At 40.7% G+C, this 18,109-nt stretch overlaps 1 long non-coding RNA gene across 3 annotated transcripts in view; it reads left to right on the forward strand.

The window, feature by feature from the left end:
- The window catches only part of LOC133094971 (uncharacterized), a 33,630-nt gene that overhangs the window by 7,132 nt on the left and 8,389 nt on the right, over positions 1-18,109 (forward strand). Inside the window, exons 2-4 of one of the 3 annotated variants that reach the window (XR_009701538.1) lie at positions 14,016-14,161; positions 14,976-15,164; positions 15,267-15,670. This is a non-coding gene — a long non-coding RNA (uncharacterized LOC133094971). Of the gene's footprint in view, positions 1-14,015; positions 14,162-14,357; positions 14,830-14,975; positions 15,165-15,266; positions 15,671-18,109 lie in introns of those variants that run through there. The other 2 variants (XR_009701537.1, XR_009701539.1) reach the window with 2 other exon arrangements.

The following is an 18,109-nucleotide window of genomic DNA, read 5'->3' on the forward strand; positions in this document are numbered from 1 at the left end:
CAGCAAGGATCTCATTCAGATTTGATGGAGAAATTAAAACCTTTACAGACAAGCAAAAGCTGAGAGAGTTCAGCACCACCAAACCAGCTTTACAACAAATGCTAAAGGAACTTCTCTAGGCAAGAAACACAAGAGAAGGAAAACACCTACAATAACAAACCCAAAACATTTAAGAAAATGGGAATAGGAACATACATATCGATAATTACCTTAAATGTAAATGGATTAAATGCTCCCACCAAAAGACACAGACTGGCTGAATGGATACAAAAACAAGACCCATATATATGCTGTCTACAAGAGACCCACTTCAGACCTAGAGACACATACAGACTGAAAGTGAGGGGATGGAAAAAGATATTCCATGCAAATGGAAATCAAAAGAAAGCTGGAGTAGCAATTCTCATATCAGACAAAATAGACTTTAAAATAAAGACAATTACAAGAGACAAAGACGGACACTATATAATGATCAAGGGATCGATCCAAGAGGAAGGTATAACAATTGTAAATATTTATGCACCCAACATAGGAGCACCTCAATACATAAGGCAAATACTAACAGCCATAAAAGGGGAAATCGACAGTAACACAATCATAGTAGGGGACTTTAACACCCCACTTTCACCAATGGACAGATCATCCAAAATGAAAATAAATAAGGAAACACAAGCTTTAAATGATACATTAAACAAGATGGACTTAATTGATATTTATAGGACATTCCACCCAAAAACAACAGAATACACATTTTTCTCAAGTGCTCATGGAACATTCTCCAGGATAGATCATATCTTGGGTCACAAATCAAGCCTTGGTAAATTTAAAAAAATTGAAATCGTATCAAGTATCTTTTCCGACCACAACGCTATGAGACTAGATATCAATTACAGGAAAAGATCTGTAAAAAATACAAACACATGGAGGCTACACAATACACTACTTAATAACGAAGTGATCACTGAAGAAATCAAAGGGGAAATCAAAAAATACCTAGAAACAAATGACAATGGAGACACGACGATCCAAAACCTATGGGATGCAGCAAAAGCAGTTCTAAGAGGGAAGTTTATAGCAATACAAGCCTACATCAAGAAACAGGAAACATCTCGAATAAACAACCTAACCTTGCACCTAAAGCAATTAGAGAAAGAAGAACAAAAAAACCCCAAAGCTAGCAGAAGGAAAGAAATCATAAAGATCAGATCAGAAATAAATGAAAAAGAAATGAAGGAAACAATAGCAAAAATCAATGAAACTAAAAGCTGGTTCTTTGAGAAGATAAACAAAATTGATAAACCATTAGCCAGACTCATCAAGAGAAAAAAGGAGAAGACTCAAATTAATAGAATTAGAAATGAAAAAGGAGAAGTAACCACTGACACTGCAGAAATACAAACGATCATAAGAGATTACTACAAGCAACTCTATGCTAATAAAATGGACAACCTGGAAGAAATGGACAGATTCTTAGAAATGCACAACCTGCCGAGACTGAACCAGGAAGAAATAGAAAATATGAACAGACCAATCACAAGCACTGAAATTGAAACTGTGATTAAAAATCTTCCAACACACAAAAGCCCAGGACCAGATGGCTTCACAGGCGAATTCTATCAAACATTTAGAGAAGAGCTAACACCTATCCTTCTCAAACTCTTCCAAAATATTGCAGAGGGAGGAACACTCCCCAACTCATTCTACGAGGCCACCATCACCCTGATACCAAAACCAGGCAAAGATGTCACAAAGAAAGAAAACTACAGGCCAATATCACTGATGAACATAGATGCAAAAATCCTCAACAAAATACTAGCAAACAGAATCCAACAGCACATTAAAAGGATCATACACCATGATCAAGTGGGGTTTATCCCAGGAATGCAAGGATTCTTCAATATACGCAAATCAATCAACGTGATACATCATATTAACAAATTGAAGGAGAAAAACCATATGATCATCTCAATAGATGCAGAGAAAGCTTTCGACAAAATCCAACACCCATTTATGATAAAAGTCCTGCAGAAAGTAGGCATAGAGGGAACTTTCCTCAACATAATAAAGGCCGTATATGACAAACCCACAGCCAACATTGTCCTCAATGGTGAAAAACTGAAACCATTTCCACTAAGATCAGGAACAAGACAAGGTTGCCCACTCTCACCACTATTATTCAACATAGTTTTGGAAGTGTTAGCCACAGCAATCAGAGACGAAAAAGAAATAAACGGAATCCAAATCGGAAAAGAAGAAGTAAAGCTGTCACTGTTTGCAGATGACATGATACTATACATAGAGAATCCAAAAGATGCTACCAGAAAACTACTAGAGCTAATCAATGAATTTGGTAAAGTAGCAGGATACAAAATTAATGCACAGAAATCTCTTGCATTCCTGTATACTAATGATGAAAAATCTGAAAGTGAAATTAAGAAAACACTCCCGTTTACCATTGCAACAAAAAGAATAAAATACCTAGGAATAAACCTACCTAAGGAGACAAAAGACCTGTATGCAGAAAATTATAGGACACTGATGAAAGAAATTAAAGATGATACAAACAGATGGAGAGATATACCATGTTCTTGGATTGGAAGAATAAACATTGTGAAAATGACTCTGCTACCCAAAGCAATCTACAGATTCAATGCAATCCCTATCAAACTACCACTGGCATTTTTCACAGAACTAGAACAAAAAATTTCACAATTTGTATGGAAACACAAAAGACCCCGAATAGCCAAAGCAATCTTGAGAACGAAAAATGGAGCTGGAGGAATCAGGCTCCCTGACTTCAGACTATATTACAAAGCTACAGTAATCAAGACAGTTTGGTACTGGCACAAAAACAGAAATATAGATCAATGGAACAGGATAGAAAGCCCAGAGATAAGCCCACGCACATATGGTCACCTTATCTTTGATAAAGGAGGCAAGCATATACAGTGGAGAAAAGACAGCCTCTTCAATAAGTGGTGCTGGGAAAATTGGACAGGTACATGTAAAAGTATGAAATTAGAACACTCCCTAACACCATACACAAAAATAAACTCAAAATGGATTAAAGACCTAAGTGTAAGGCCAGACACTATCAAACTCTTAGAGGAAAACATAGGCAGAACACTGTATGACATAAGTCACAGCAAGATCCTTTTTGACCCAGGTCCTAGAGAAATGGAAATAAAAACACAAATAAACAAATGGGACCTAATGAAACTTAAAAGCTTTTGCACAGCAAAGGAAACCATAAACAAGACCAAAAGACAACCCTCAGAATGGGAGAAAATATTTGCAAATGAAGCAACGGACAAAGGATTAATCTCCAAGATTTACAAGCAGCTCATGCAGCTCAATAACAAAAAAACAAACAACCCAATCCAAAAATGGGCAGAAGACCTAAATAGACATTTCTCCAAAGAAGAGATACAGATTGCCAACAGACACATGAAAGAATGCTCAACATCATTAATCATTAGAGAAATGCAAATCAAAACTACAATGAGGTATCATCTCACACCGGTCAGAATGGCCATCATCAAAAAATCTAGAAACAATAAATGCTGGAGAGGGTGTGGAGAAAAGGGAACACTCTTGCACTGTTGGTGGGAATGTAAATTGATACAGCCACTATGGAGAACAGTATGGAGGTTCCTTAAAAAACTAAAAATAGAACTACCATATGACCCAGCAATCCCACTACTGGGCATATACCCTGAGAAAACCATAATTCAGAAAGAGTCATGTACCAAAATATTCATTGCAGCTCTGTTTACAATAGCCAGGACATGGAAGCAACCTAGGTGTCCATCATCGGATGAATGGATAAAGAAGATGTGGCACATATATACAATGGAATATTACTCAGCCATAAAAAGAAATGAAATGGAGGTGTTTGTAATGAGGTGGATGGAGTTAGAGTCTGTCATACAGAGTGAAGTAAGTCAGAAAGAGAAAAACAAATACAGTATGCTAACACATATATATGGAATCTAAGGGAAAAAAAAAAAAAAAAAAGAGGTCATGAAGAACCTAGTGGCAAGATGGGAATAAAGACACAGACCTACTAGAGAGTGGACTTGAGGATATGGGGAGGGGGAGGGGTGAGATGTGACAGGGTGAGAGAGTGTCATGGACATATATACACTACCAAATGTAAAATAGATAACTAGTGGGAAGCAGCCGCATAGCACAGGGAGATCAGCTCGGTGCTTTGTGACCACCTAGAGGGGTGGGATAGGGAGGGTGGGAGGGAGGGAGATGCAAGAGGGAAGAGATATGGCAACATATGTATATGTGTAACTGATTCACTTTGTTGTAAAGCAGAAGCTAACACACCATTGTAAAGCAATTATACTTCAATAAAGATGTTTAAAAAAAAAAAAAAAAAGAAAAGAGACAATCCAAATGTGGAAGAACAATAGAATGGATAAATAAATAGACAATAGAACACCATATACAGCAGTGGAAATGAACTCAACAGCATACACCAACATGTACCAACATGGAAGACTATCCGCAAACATAATGCTGAGTCAGAAAAGCAAGGCACAGAAGAATAAATATAGTATAATTTCACTAGTATAAAATTCAAACGCATGCAGAACTAAAGAATTCACTGTTGAAGGATCCAAGATGGTAAAACTATAAAGAAAAGTAAGGGAGAGTGATAGACACAACATTCAGGATAGTGGTTACCTGTTGGCATGGGGGGTGGGGTGGGGGGAATACAGGGGATGGGATCTGGCAGGAGCATTACGATCTATTGTAGGAAAATGGTAATATCTCACTCTTGGACTGGTGGGGGTGAGGGTGTGGTGCACAAATGTCTTTGTATTATTGTTAATATTTTATATCCCTCATATACCTTATAAATATTTTGTTATATATTCAAAATTTAGGGGTTTTTCCCAAAAAAGAGTTGGGATAAATAAGCTAATTCTTATTTAGAAGGAAGGAGGAGAAGGAAAAAAGGGAGAGGGGAGAAGGAGGGAAGTAAGAGAAGGGAGAGGAAGTGGGGAGGGAGGGAGAGGAAGAATTGGGATGCTTGTAGGCATTCAGCAAAGAAGAGATTAATGGGAGCAATAGCAATTGGGTAGGGCCACCCAGAGGAAGTGAGTCTTGAGGTGGGCCTTGAAGAATTGATTGGATGTGATACAGTGAAGAGATGGAGGAGAAATTAAAGGAAGCTTCATGAGGAAATGATGATGAGCAAAGACAATATGGAGGAATAAGCCTGGGAAGAACCCAAAAGGCAAATAGTCGTCTCTGACCCAGGCCTGGCTCAGGAGACGATGGGAGGCCTGTGTCTGCTGGGGGAGCCTGTGGTGAAGGACAGTGAAGGCTGGATGGCGGAGCCTCAGCAGAGAGGGCCCCAGAAGCCAGGTAAAATCAGAGGCTGCCTGAGGAGACCCAGCCTGTGGTGACCAATGTCCCTCCCCTCTGAGGAGTTGAAAGGGAGAACCTGACCCCCTTGGGCATGCGAGAGCCTCCTGAGTCGCTTAGCCATCTTGAGGAATCCAGGTTTTATCAGAAATGCCCCACGGTGACTGGAGAAATCCCTACTCTTCATCTTCTAGGGCTTAACTATGTGGAATCTGGAATTCCCTGAGAATAAGGAGGATGCGGGCTTCTACTGCCTTCTCCTCACTGTGATCCTGCACCTGGGCTGGGATTTCCCTGAAGCTCCCCTCCCTGTGGAATGAGGTTAGAAACCCTGAAAACCATATGCCCAGAGACCTCATTAGAGTGTGTGGTGAGTTGGGAATATGGCTGTACCCTGAGAGGGATCTACGGAGGATCCCTCCAGCTGAGGGCCCTGTGAGACAGGGCCACTCATGTGGGTGACCCCAACATCAAGACAAACCCTAACATGATACCTGGGCGAGTGGAACAAGTCAACCAGGGGTGGGTTCAGTGTAAAATCCCACTTCGTACATCTTTAGGGGCAAGGGATGCTCTCTAAGGCAGAGTATAACATATAATATAAATAAAGGTGTAAGTACTGCCATTTTCTCTGAATGGAATGCTTAAGTACCAGGTTTTTAAGTACAGTTGAGTCTTTCTTGTCATTCAGCTCTCAGCTGAATGTTTACCTCATCAGAAAGGCCTTCCTTAATAACCTTATGTAAAGTGTCCCCTAGTCACTGTAGGTCACAACGCCCTGTTCTGTTTCTTGTTTGTGGCACTTGCCACTCTGTAGAATGTCCAGGAGAGTGGGACATTGTCTGATCTGTCGCTGCTCTATATGAAGTACTTAGAACAGTGCCTGGCATATAGTCTAGCAAATGAATATTGTGTGTGTGTGTAAAAAGAGAGAAAAGGGAGTAGAAGAGAAGAAGGAGGGAAGGAAGGAAGGGAGGGAGGGAGGGAGGAAAAGGGCAAAGGAAGGAAGCTGTCCTAGCCCAGGTCTCCACTACGTCCCCTACAGTATTCATGTATGTCTGAGCGTGTCTGACAGACTGTTAGATAGACCCACCAGGGATGTGTTTTTATGAAAAACTAAGGCATCACTGGAAAAAAAAAATCATCCTAAAGTAAAAAGCTGTAAGAGAAGTAAACCCAGTAACAAAGGCTAGATCATGGGAGAGGGGCAATCTGAAGTTTAGCGTCTCACGTGTCAGGTTCCAATCCCCATGTACTCATTACGGGGAATTGGATGTGGCTATCAGCAAAATGTGAAATAAATATTTCACTATAAATTCTATAAAGCATTGAGCACAAACAGCTCTTCTTTTATACAGTGTGTAAAATGTAATGTGGAAGCGAGATGGAGAAGAGAGGCTTTCTGGCGCAGGGAGCACAGTCACCTTGGCGGTGCCTCCCTGGACCCTGTGGACTGTAACGTAGCATCCGTGGTGCTGGGACCTGGCAAGAGACAGCATCACCTCACAGAGGCAACGGTACAGAGCGGGCAGTACCCGGCTTCACAAGCAGTAGAGGCCTCAGTAGGAAATAGCACCGAAAGGAGCTAGAGCAGGGAATGAGGAACATGCAGAAGCTGGGCAGACTTAAGAGCTCACTCCCTGGGAACTCTTCGAAGTAACTGGGGGAAGTTTCAGGGGGACAGTTATGGGATGCACATGTATGTTTCATAGGAAGCAAGAACCTGCCAAGCTGTGCCTTAATAATTTTGACCAGTTTTACCCACTGGCCTGGTACGACCTGAGAAAATATAGGGGTTTGAGATCTTGAAAGTGAGAGAGGTATACGCAAAACAATTAATAGAACCTAGTGATGTTGAAAAAGACAAGAGAGTAACTATTTTAAATATCAGTGTGGGTTTTTTAAAGATAAGAAATGCCTCTGTATTAGAGAGTTTCATCCAGGGATTCTGAAATGCAGCATCACATCTGCTTCACGATTGCTTCACAGACATGCCACTTCTGTAGATCCCATTGTAAGAGGTATGATTAATGAGATTCTTTGGCCAATAAGACCACTTGTAAACTACAGAAATCCTCAGAGGGATTCATCACTGCCCTATGCCTTCTGGAGGCATTTAACTAGCCACCTGAAGGATTCCCTTGTCTCTAGACAATTATCTCACGGCAAGGAAGAAAAAAATTGCCTGAGGTTTCCAACCACAGTCAAATTCATTGGAGTCAATAAACATTTCAGATGGTCCATGTGGCTGCCACACGATGGTTAAACACAAAACTTTACTCTTGAAAGATTGCTCTTTTTCTATACTAGAAAGCAGACAGATGTGACCAAAAATCATATATTCTAGATATCAGAGGATCTGACCTCTGTAACTGACTTCCTCAAAATGTACTGGTAATGATAGAATTTTATTATAAGAGAGAATGAAGAAAATTGCTAACTAAGGATGTTTTATGTTCTAAAAGGCATACACATTGCAATGCGGTCATCAAATTATTTAAATCTCTTAATTTAGGAAAGATTGCATCTATTTCACAGGGATGATCTCATAATTGATTTTAACTTGCTTCACTGAAAATGTTAATGTACTTCAAAGTAGATTGGTTGTGTTGTTTTATTTATACATAATACTTGTAACCTGGTTTTGAATCTTGGCTCCATCACTTAATAACTCTGTCACCAGGGGTCTGTTGCTTCACTTTTCTCTTAGTTTCCTCATATATAAAATGAGCAACAAAACCCTACCCATATAGGATTAAAAGAGATAATGACAAATGTATAGTGTTTACAGTATGCACCAAATAAATATTATCTCATTTTTTTAAGAGATAATTTTTTTTTCTTCTTCTCTTGTGTAGATGAGTGTGGTCAATTTTAGATATTACATATACAACATTTGGCCAGGCTCAGTAGAATATAACAGAGCAGAGAGCAACAATCCTGCTTAGGGTTTAGTCTTGAGGCCACTTGCCTTACTACCCCAAGATGGGCAGTGCCAGCGCTCAGCCCAGATCCTCTCGGATCCTTGAGACCCTGTGTGTCCCACCCCTGGCTTCTATGTTCCACGCCTGTGACTCTTTTTCACAGGCAGCCTCAGGCTACTGTAGCAGCAGCATCTGAACTGGCTGAGAGCAGAGAGTGCCGGAGAGTTTATCTTTCCCCACCCCTACCTCCACCTACCACCAGCCCACACCTACCCACTGTCCCTTACCCTGTGACCAACCAGTGCAAGAGTCTGAAAGCCCTCCTCCCTTGCTTTAGGTTGGGTTAATTCTAAGGCATAAAGTATACTTCAGAGCTCCCCTGTGGAATCACGTTGAAGTGGCCCTCAGTGGGATATCGCCTGAAATCACGCCCTTACCTGGCTTCTTACCAATTCCTTTAACTGCACTTCCGTAATAAGTCACTGTATACAAACCTATGATCCTACCCCTTCTGACTCTCTAATCTCCAGTCCTGGACCTTAGCTGCCTACCTAATGCATGCACACATTCATTCATTCATTCATTCATTACCAAATACTAGCTCAGAACCTACTCTGGGCAAAGCACTATTTCTTTTTTTTTTTTTTTTTATAAATTTATTTATTTATTTATATTTATTTTTGGCTGTGTTGGGTCTTCGTTTCTGTGCGAAGGCTTTCTCTAGTTGCGGCAAGTGGGGGCCACTCTTCATCACGGTGCGCGGGCCTCTCACTATCGCGGCCTCTCTTGTTGCGGAGCACAGGCTCCAGACGCGCAGGCTCAGTAGTTGTGGCTCACGGGCCTAGTTGCTCCGCGGCATGTGGGATCTTCCCAGACCAGGGCTCGAACCCGTGTCCCCTGCATTGGCAGGCAGATTCTCAACCACTGCGCCACCAGGGAAGCCCAAAGCACTATTTCTTATTTATAGAGTATAGTAAATATTCTGCCCTTTCTCCACCTCCTGTGCCCTAATTTCGTCTTCTTAAAAGGATTCCTGTCATATTGTATTAGAACTTACCCTAATGATAATTACCTCTTTAAAGATCTCCAAATACAGGCACATTCTGAGGGAATGGGGCTTAGGACTTCAACATATGAATTTTTGAGGGGTACACAATTCACTTCATAACATCCATTATTTGTAATTCGAGTAGTGCCAATTCTATCAAATCACCACTCTCTTTATTTTACATATTGTTTGTTCTAAAGAACGTCTAGTTTATATGTTAGTTATACCCATTTACTTCCTTTTTGGGAAAGTGGATAGACCCATAGGTCTTAGAGTGAACCCAAGCTGAGTTTAAAGCTGGTGGTGAATGAAAAACACTAACCATCAAATGTCTCAACGAACCTATAAATGCTAGCTCAGTGGCATGAGGTACCAATAAAGGATGCAGCAGACCTGGGACTATAGAGATTTTCAATTCTTTCAGTCAAGTCATTACCAATTGACTTACTCTTTGATTTGTTTCAGTGTATCTGTTGGCAATATACATCATTTGTATCATCAATTTGTTTTGTTCTTATACACTATAGTTTCTGGAAACCGAAGAACAAAGTATTACACTATTTTACAGGAAACCAGAACCCTCTTGAGACTTGATCATTCATGACAACTGAGGACTAGAACAAAGAGCTTCGCTTTTTAAAGGGTTTCTGCCTCAGTTTGGGAGCTGTAGGAAGCTGCTAGGCTGACTTTGCTTGCCTGCAGGACTGCTGGAAGCTGATGTAATGTTGATACTTTTCTTTGAGTAATTCCCCTTACAACACAATTTACTCTATCCTACAAGGAGTTTGTTGTGACACTTTGATTCTTTAAACAGAAAAGCTATTTAAACAAAGCAATTTCTCCTCCATGGTGGTTTAACTGTCCAACTATAAGGAGGGAAAAAAAAAAAAAACTTTCACAAAACTAGGCAACCTAAGCTCAAAATCCTTTCAACACTTCATGCAATTCTCCATTCCCTTCACTTACAATTAAATTATTTGTGTCACAAAAATAAACTCAAAATGGATTAAAGACCAGACACTATAAAAGGCCAGACACTATAAAACTCTTAGAGGAAAACAAAGGCAGAACACTCTATGACATAAATCACAGCAAGATCCTTTTTGACCCACCTCCTACAGAAATGGAAATAAACACAAAAATAAACAAATGGGACCTAATGAAACTTAAAAGCTTTTGCACAGCAAAGGAAACCATAAACAAGATGAAAAGACAACCCTCAGAATGGGAGAAAATATTTGCAAATGAAGCAACTGACAAAGGATTAATCTCCAAGATTTACAAGCAGCTCATGCAGCTCAATATCAAAAAAACAAACAACCCAATACAAAAATGGGCAGAAGACCTAAGTAGATATTTCTCCAAAGAAGATATACAGATTGCCAACAGACACATGAAAGGATGCTCAACATCACTAATCATTAGAGAAATGCAAATCAAAACCACCATGAGGTATCACCTCACATCAGTCAGTATGGCCATCATCAAAAAATCTACAAACAATAAATGCTGGAGAGGGTGTGGAGAAAAGGGAACCCTCTTGCACTGTTGGTGGGAATGTAAATTGATACAGCCACTATGGAGAACAGTATGGAGGCTCCTTAAAAAACTAAAAATAGAACTACCATACGACCCAGCAATCCCACCACTGGGCATATACCCTGAGAAAACCATAATTCAAAAAGAGTCATGTACCACAATGTTCATTGCAGCACTATTTACAATAGCCAGGACATGGAAGCAACCTAAGTGTCCATCGACAGATGAATGGATAAAGAGGGTGTGGCACATATATACAATGGAATATTACTCAGTCATAAAAAGAAACAAAATTGAGTTATTTGTAGTGAGGTGGATGGACCTAGAGTCTGTCATACAGAGTGAAGGAAGTCAGAAAGAGAAAAACAAATACCGTATGCTAACACACATATATGTGTGTTAAAAATATATAAAAATATATATATATAAAAATATATATATATGGTTATGAAGAACCTAGGGGCAGGACAGGAATAAAGATGCAGACGTAGAGAATGGACTTAAGGACATGGGGAGGGGGAAGGGTAAGCTGGGACGAAGTGAGAGAGTGGCATGGACATATATACACTACCAAATGTAAAATAGATAGCTAGTGGGAAGCAGCCGCATAGCACAGGGAGATCAGCTGGGTGCTTTGTGACCACCTAGAGGGGTGGGATAGGGAGCGTGGGAGGGAGACGCAAGAGGGAGGAGATATGGGGATATATGTATATGTATAGCTGATTCACTTTGTTATAAAGCAGAAACTAACGCAACATTGTAAAGCAATTATACTCCAATAAAGATGTTAAAAAAAAGAAAATAAAAGTCCCTTCCTAGCCAAAAAAAAAATTATTTGTGTCACCCTCTACAGGAGCAAGACTTTCTTCGATGCTGAGTTAATAAAATTGTTAACTCATCTTCTTCAGCTTGACTCTACAAACTGGCCGATACTTTTGGAATGGTTTCACTATACCAAACTAAGTTCTGTTTTTCTACCTCCCAGTTCTCTATTTATATGCATAATCATTAAGTAAGTAGGTATAACTATCTTATTTACGTTAAGTCAGGAGTGATGTTTATAAAATGAATATATTTATCTTTAAATATAAGGAAATAAATTAGAAAGAAATAAAGCCAAAGCTTAGTAGTCAGTTGATACCTTCCCCCAGACCCCACAGCCCAAAGAATTCAAGGTCCTCTGGTCTCTGATGGGCTCGCTGCCTCTCCAGGTTGTTATCAGATTTCATTAAAGTGAAAATTAGAGTAATGCATATCTGAGGTTGATTTTTTGTTGTTGGTAAACTGTGCTAATCCTTTTGTAATTCAGATTTGGAGCAATAGAACCACACAATGAATGTGGATTGGGCCTGTCTCCAACATTCCAGGGGCTTCTTTCATATTTTCACACTACTAACAGGCTACATTTCTCCACAGACCTTAATTCTACACAACCTCAGAAGAGAGTTTTTCTTTTCTTTCCTTTTTTAATTCCAAAATGAAAATCACTATCCTTTAACACCAACAAGTATGCTTCGATGGCTAATTCTCTGCCTCTACCGTCATTAAAAGGTTACCTCTGTGAAAACCTTAGATGTCCACTTTGGGCTAACAATTTTTGAGTTAGTGTTTTAAAGGATTTTCTTTAGGTCACTGATAATTATTGAGGTAAAACAGTATTATCTCTTAGTACCTGGGGGGGGGTTGGTTTTGTTTTCGGGTCCGATGTGGTAAGCCACAGTGAATTTATAATAAATAGAAGACTTCCATGAAAGAAAACTACCCCCTGCTGTGAACAAACCAAGAGCGAAGTTAACCATTACAAAGTAACAATTTTGCAGGAAATTATGTCACTAATACAGAAGTTATTGGTTAACTGCAGTCCAGTTTCTGGATTAATGGAGGGAGCTGCTTTAGGGAACTATGATGTTCTGATGTTATTTAAAGTTTGGGAATTCTAATTTAAAAATTTTTTATCAGTCAATAAGACCACGACCAGCATAGGAGATAGTATTATTAAGGCTAGACACCCTAATGTTTGCTCCTCACATATATCGATTTCTAACTTAATTATAAACTACAGAAGTTTCAGTGATTGCACAATATAACATTTTTTCAACCCTCTGTTTTATGACCTATTTGATCCCTTCCCAATGACATGTTCAAATAGTGCAGCAAAACCATACTGAGTGCAGATTTGAAAAGCACTTCTTAAAACATCTATGTGAGTGGATGACAAGGTTTAAATACCATAGAAGTTAAAATGCAGTAAAACCTTTCCTGATAAGAACCCAGGGAATTCCCTGGCGATCCAGTGGTTAGGACTCTGCGCTCTCACTGCTAAGGGCCCGGGTTCAATCCCTGGTCGGGGAACTAAGATCCAACAAGCCATGCGGCGCAGCCAAAAAAAAGAAAAAAGAAAAGAACCCAGCACACCCTGAACCCTGCCTAACTGACTTTTTCCCATGATTAACTCAAATTTAATCTGAAAGAGACAAATGACAAAACAATATCAGAAACTTACTCAAGCCAGAAGGAAGAAAAGAGGAAAAAAAGAAACAAATAACTACATTACATTTATTTAAGATGCACATTTTTTCCCACCACCTTTACATCTCTGAAATCGGGATGTGCCTTACAAAGTCCTACACTTGTCCTTGACCAGGTGGTGTATTGTGTGAGCAGGTAAGAACCTGGCCATACTGTTCAGTGTCACCACTTGAGATATGTTCATGGTTGGTACCTCATATGTTAGGTTTAACTGACTTTTAAAATGAATTTTTTTAAGATTTTTTTAAGATTAATTTTTTTAAGATCATACCATGATTTAGCATTGAAACAAAAAAGTTTTAGAAATGCCGTAATATTTTGCTTACATTTTCGCATTTATATACAAGAATGTCATGTGATAAAGAGCTATGTCTAAATAAGTCTAAAAGAGGACTTTCAATAAGTATACAATTTTTTAAATCTGTGTTATAAGAAAGCATTGTATCATCATTTAATTGAATTTAATATTTTTCTTTGTTAGGGGTACATAAAATAACGGTGCATCTTGCAATCATGTTACTGAATTGGTCTTATGGACCCTGACTTGGGCCCTAGCCCAGCCAAGGCCTCCTGTTTCTTTTCCTATTCAGATTCACACAGCCAATAATGAAACTGATGCTGAGACTGAAACAGCACAAGCTTTGTTGAATGGCCGTTCAATGGCTGAGAATGGAAGTGGAAACTTAGTTCACAAATCAACTTCTCCTCGGGGAGGATCAGGGCAAGATTTTTAAAGGTAAGGTTAATGAGGCGGAGGCCTATGCATTGGTTTTCTGGGAATGGGTGGGGTTCTTCCTGGAACTGGACTGCCATCTCTGTTTCTTCCTTCTATGGTCCTTCCTGTCTTGGCTGCCAGTAAGTGTGTCACTTAAAATGCTAATGTAGGGACTTCCCTGGTGGCGCAGTGGTTAAGAATCTGCCTGCCAATGCAGGGGACATGGGTTCGAGCTCTGGTCCGGGAAGATCCTACATGCCGCAGAGAAGCTAAGTCTGTGTGCCACAACTACTGAGCCTGTGCTCTAGAGCATGCGAGCCACAACTACTGAGCCCGCATGCCACAACTACTGAAGCCCGCGCGCCTGGAGCCCGTGCTCTGCAATAAGAGAAGCCACCGCAACGAGAAGCCTGTCCACCACAACGAAGAGTAGCCCCTGCTCGCTGCAATTAGAGAAAGCCCGTGCGCAGCAATGAAGACCCAACACAGCCAAAAATAAATAAATTATAAAAAACAAAGTAAATAAAAAATAAAATAAATGCTAATGTAGTACAATGAACGTATAACAGGGCTCAAGGTCTGCTGGAGGTCGGGTCTTCTGCCATCTTGGATTTGACCAGTTGTTCTAATCAATTCTGGTGGCCTCTTGTTTTTCTCTTCTGGTGGTTTCCCATAAGACAAAGATAACACTTGCCCACAGCTTACCTTCCCTCAAGGAAGGGAGAGGGTTAGAGCCCGAGGCTAACAGCCATGGTAACAATCCCAAGTGTCTTAGATTGGAAGAAGTAGTGCCATTCCAGTCGGTAGGGTCACTACTCATAAATCTCTCCAACAGCTTTACATGTACAGCTGGAATGCCCCACCCCAGGATCTGCCCTAGTTGCCTCCATCATTTCTCCACCACCAAAATCAGAGTTTCCCGAGAAAGGAGGAAGCAAAGCTGGCAGCCGCTTTTTCAGGATCCAGCCGTCACCTTTTACTCTCATCAGTCAACTTTGATTATAAGATATTATGGAACTCAAAAGTAAGTCTACCTGGTATAAAACCTAGTGCTAGGGTATTAATCAGTAAGAAATTACATTTAGAATCATGACCCAGATTACTAAAGATTCATTTACTGTTGCAGAAAATAATATAGCTTAGAGGGCTTCCCTGGTGATGCAGTGGTTAAGAATCCTCGTGCCAATGCAGGGGACACAGGTTCGAGCCCTGGTCCCAGAAGATTCCACATGCCACGGAACAACTAAGCCCGTGCACCACAACTACTGCTCTAGAGCCTGCGAGCCACAACTACTGAGCCCGCATGCCACAACTACTGAAGCCCACGCACCTAGAGCCCGTGCTCCGCAACAAGAGAAGCCACTGCAGTGAGAAGCCTGCGTACCGCAACGAAGAGTAGCCGCTGCTCGCCACAACTAGAGAAAGCCCGCGGGCAGCAATGAAGACCCAACGCAGCCAAAAATAAATAAATGTATAAAAAATAATAATAATATAGCTTAGAAACATTCCCAATAAGAAGGGTTGAAACAAAAAATGAGGTTTAGGGCTTCCCTGGTGGCGCAGTGGTTGAGAATCTGCCTGCCAATGCAGGGGACACGGGTTCGAGCCCTGGTCTGGGAAGATCCCACATGCCGTGGAGCAACTAGGCCCGTGAGCCACAACTACTGAGCCTGCGCGTCTGGAGCCTGTGCTCCGCAACAAGAGAGGCCGCGATAGTGAGAGGCCCGCGCACCGCGATGAAGAGTGGCCCCCGCTCGCCGGCACTAGAGAAAGCCCTTGCACAGAAACGAAGACCCAACACAGCCAAAAAATAAAAAGAAATAAAAAAGAAAAAAAAAAAAGTGCAGGCTATAGTCACACTTGCCTCACCTAGTTGTTAAAAAAAAAAAAGTATGGATTAAAAAAATAACAAAAAACATGTGTTGATGTACCTCTATCAGTTTCAAAACTTCACTTCCAGGTCTGGTAAACTGGGGAAGGTCTAGAACATTTCCAACCTTCCTGAAAAAGTGAACTTAAATTCTTCTAACATCTTCCTAGATGATCATATCTGAACATGGCTTCCCTTTGTGTTGGCAGAGGGTGTAAAAAGTACAGTGGCATATCCATATGATAAGCTCGGTTTTTAAAAGAGTAAAATGGTAAAATTTAATAAATTACACACCATGTCATACAAGGTTTTATTCTATTTATTTAACTCTATCTCGCCCACTCTAAATTTCTTGAAAGTAATTTTTCACCAAATTTGCCATATCATTCTTGGCTATTGCCTGGAGCCAATTCAAGCACATTACAGTATGAAGTACATGTACATTTATTTTTTAAAGCATACGGATGTACTTCTATTAAGGTCTATTATCTTCACACACCAAAATCTTCACACACACATTTTGACAGCTGCTAAATTTTTATAAAAATTTCTAAAATGCTGCTTTATATTAAACACCTTCTCAATACACCTGTATTTGGTACATAAAGGTGGAGACTGCACCAGTTATCAGATGTCACCATATACCCTGTGTTTTCTCCAAAGGAGAGGATATTAGTTCTAATACTTTTATTCTGAGAAATTCTTTAAACCGTCTATATGGTGCAGCAATCTTTCATCTACAGGTATGTATGGTCAGGCCACTCAAGATGGCTGCTTTCTTGCTCTCTCTAACCCCCCTGCCCGACCAGGGCCTGCTTCACCTACACCCTACTCTCAAGACTGACCTTCCTACATACTTGCCCCAGCTGTTGAGAGCTTATCAAAGGGGCGGTGAGGGGCGTTCCCCTCTGCTGGTTTCCCTGGTAACTAATGAGCCCACCTGACATCAGTTCCCCTATAACTGGTAACCTCCCCCCCGCCCCCCCCAGGAGCAAGACGACTTCCAACTCCTGCCCGCCTGGTGGCGTGTCGCTCCAGGACCTGGCTTCAGAAGTGTAAGCTCCCCTATCCATTAAGCCATTGATGTTTCTGATTGCTCACTCCAGGCTCTTTCTTCCATCTTGAAGCTGGGCAAGCACAGGCCTTGTAGGCCTATGGGGCACAGCCCAGCAAGGTGCTATCTTACACTACTGGTTTCAAAAAATGTAACTGAAAAAAATAAGTGTAGTGGCAAGTGTTTAGATTATAAAAATGGAGATGTGGTTAGATTCTCGATGTGTAAACTAGTTGTGATGGTTGATTTTATGTGTCAACTTGACTGGGCAGCGCAGGTTAAACATTATTTCTGGGCATCCGTGAAGGTGCTTCCAGATGAAATTAGCATTTGAATCAATGAATTCAGTAAATTGTTCTCCCCATTGTGGGTGGGTGTCATCCAATCCACTGAGGGCCTGATTAGAAAAAAAGGCAGAGGAATTCTCCACCTTTTTTATTTTTCCTGCCTTCCTGTTTGAGCGGGAATGCCTCATCTTCTCCTGCCCTCAGACTGACATTTACACCATTAGCTCCCTTGGTTCTCAGGCCTCAGAACTCAGACTGAACTACTCCCCCACTTTGCTGGGCCTCCAGCTTGCAGATGGCAGATCATGAGACTTCTCAGCCTTCATCATTGTGTGGGCCAATTCCTCGTAATAAATCTCCTTTTATGCTCTTGGCTCGAGTTCCCTGGAAAATCCTGACGAGTATACTAGCAGTGTTTCTGATTTCTGTATTAGGAATTCCCTGCATCATTGAACTCTGTGGGACAAGCATGTATTAAAATAGTTAATAAATAAATAAGCAAGCATAGGAATAGTGCTCCCTCTTGTGGCCAAATTCCTTGAAAAATTTCCAACAAGGAAAACCTATCTCTTGCAGACACCAGGTGTGTCATGGACCCAGACCCCAGAGAAGCCCACTTACCATTGTAGGTGCTGTATGTAAACAGGAACATGATTTTAAAAGCTGGGATTTGGGTTTGGGATAACAGACACAAATAAATAAGCACACACATTTAAGTCATAAAATCAGGAAAAATAATATTTTACTGGAGTCTGGTA

Source organism: Eubalaena glacialis, chromosome 7 (assembly GCF_028564815.1).
Source record: "Eubalaena glacialis isolate mEubGla1 chromosome 7, mEubGla1.1.hap2.+ XY, whole genome shotgun sequence".
NCBI lineage: Eukaryota > Metazoa > Chordata > Mammalia > Artiodactyla > Balaenidae > Eubalaena > Eubalaena glacialis.